Source organism: Sorex araneus, chromosome 11 (assembly GCF_027595985.1).
Source record: "Sorex araneus isolate mSorAra2 chromosome 11, mSorAra2.pri, whole genome shotgun sequence".
Taxonomy (NCBI): domain Eukaryota; kingdom Metazoa; phylum Chordata; class Mammalia; order Eulipotyphla; family Soricidae; genus Sorex; species Sorex araneus.
The window spans coordinates 51,972,325-51,974,829 of record NC_073312.1 but is presented as its reverse complement, the minus strand read 5'-3'; the positions used below and the strand labels follow the sequence as shown (position 1 = coordinate 51,974,829).

The following is a 2,505-nucleotide window of genomic DNA, read 5'->3' as shown; positions in this document are numbered from 1 at the left end:
AGACTGAGCACAGTGGCCACTCAACACCTTTATTGCAAACCTCAACAGCTAATTAGAGAGAGATAACAGAAGGGAATGCCCTGCCACAATGGCAGGGTGGGGTGGGGGGAGATGGGATTGAGGAGGGTGGGAGGGATACTGGATTTACTGGTGGTGGAGAATGGGCACTGGTGAAGGGATGGGTTCCCGAACTTTGTATGAGGGAAGCATAAGCACAAAAGTGTATAAATCTGTAACTGTACCCTCACGGTGGTTCACTAATTAAAAATAAATAAATTTTAAAAAAAAGAAAAAAAATTTAGTCAAGAGCTGCCATTTTGCGTCCCCACCTGTGTGCGCCTAATCTCAGCTGGTCCGCTAAGACCCCTTGAGCAACAACCCTTAGTCCCCCGCGCTGCCCCATTTCCGCTCTAACAAGATGAATGAAACGATGAACCAAGGGAAACTCGTCAAACTGCAAGTCCAAGTGCGCATTGGTGTGAAAGGAACTGCTCGCAGAAAGAAGGTGGTTCATAGAACAGCTACAGCAGATGATAAGAAACTTCAGTTTTCCTTAAAGAAGTTAGGAGTAAACAATATCTCTGGTATTGAAGAGGTGAATATGTTCACAAACCAAGGAACAGTAATCCACTTTAATAACCCTAAAGTTCAAGCATCCCTGGCAGCAAACACTTTCACCATTACAGGCCATGCTGCGACAAAGCAGCTGACAGAAATGCTTCCCAGCATCTTAAACCAGCTTGGTGCGGACAGTCTGACTAGTTGAAGGAGACTGGCTGAAGCTCTGCCTAACAATCGGTGGATGGAAAAGCACCACTTGCTACTGGAGAGGATGATGATGATGAAGTTCCAGATCTCGTGGGGAATTTTGATGAGGCTTCCAAGAATGAAGCGAACTGACTTGAGTCAACTTCTGAAGAAGATAAAACTTGAAGAAGTTACTGGGAGCTGCTATTTTATATTATGACTGCTTTTTAAAATTTTGTTCAAGGATCTAATAAGATCTAGATCTAATATTTTTTTTTTTTGCTTTTTTTGGGTCACACCCGGCGATGCACAGGGGTTACTCCTGGCTCTGCACTCAGGAATTTCCCCTGGCCGTGCTCAGGGGACCATATGGGATGCTGGGATTTGAACCCGGGTTGGCCGCGTGCAAGGCAAACGCCCTACCCGCTGTGCTATCTCTCCAGCCCCAAGATCTAGATCTAATATTTTTAAGTTCAAGCCCCTTGGACACTTCAGCTCTTTTCAGTTTTTGCTTATATACAAGTCATTCTTTGCAGCTAATTAAGCTGAAGAAGCCTGAGAATAAAGTTTGAAATAAAGGTTAATAAAGTTCTTTGCCTAGTATACAGTTTAATTTTTTATTTCATTGGCACTGATTTGTACACAGAAAGCAAACTTGTTTATATAGAAAGCTAATCATGACATGTAAAAATGACTGAATAATCTTTGATGAAATTTGATTAAAGATTTGAAATGACAGTATAACACACACAAAAAATAATTTAGTCAAGAGGCAGTAGGAAATCACAAGAGCTCAGGCAAGGATGTGGCAAGATTTGATTCATATTTTGGCTCCATTACCCTGGAGGCAGGCACTACGATCGATTAATTTAAAGGAGAGTTTGAAGATCTATCTTCGTTAACTTTTTTTCCTTCTACTACTGCTTAAACTTATAGTATTTGACCCATTAACTCATGTCAGTTGTGCATCCATAAACTTCCTCTCTTGTAAGACAATCTTCCTGCCTCAGTGAAATGATTTTCTTCCTCTCTCATTAGGAAGACAACTGCTGTAATTATAGTACACATTATTTCCTGTATACAACTGGCTTGAATATTTTGTACCTTCTAATAAAGTTTAAATGAATACTAAAAAATATTTACCTATTAACCTTAAAATTAAAATGAGAGCTTTTATTTCATGCATATACTTTGATATGGCAATTTCATGAACAGTTTTTCTAAGAAAATAGTCACAGGATTTATTTGTGAGGACATTAATTTCTGCATTGCATAGAAGAATAAATAATTGAAAGCAGCCTAAGCACTCAAAAGAATAAATAACTTATTTTTCCAATTAAATAGACTTCAAAAAATAATATGGATAAATATTAAACTACTGAATTTAAGAAGCAGATTATAAAACAAGAATGGTTTAATTTTGTAAAATAAAAGCAATTTAATTTATGGCTGGATTGACTTGTTCAATTGAATTCAATGGAATCATAGAGAAAGATTGAAAAGGTATAAACCAATATTGTAACAGTAGGTGTCTTTGGTGGATAATATTTTTATAGATGGAGTTTGTTTTGTTTTTGATGTTCTTATGTTTTCTAAATTTCTTACTTTGGTTATCAGGAAAAAAACTTTTCTTTCATGCTAAAGTAGTAGAATATAGTTTGGATTTTTTTTTCTTTACACATTGGATAAGTCTAGACATTGAGTCTCTATCTGAATGAAAGGATTAGTTTAAATAGACTCTAAGATCTTTCACAACTT

General features: G+C 37.1%; 1 pseudogene; it reads left to right on the top strand.

Moving 5' to 3' along the window:
- The first annotated feature begins 418 nt into the window (after positions 1–418).
- LOC101559044 (transcription factor BTF3-like) lies at positions 419–1,015 on the top strand (annotated as a pseudogene).
- The last annotated feature ends 1,490 nt before the right edge of the window (positions 1,016–2,505 follow it).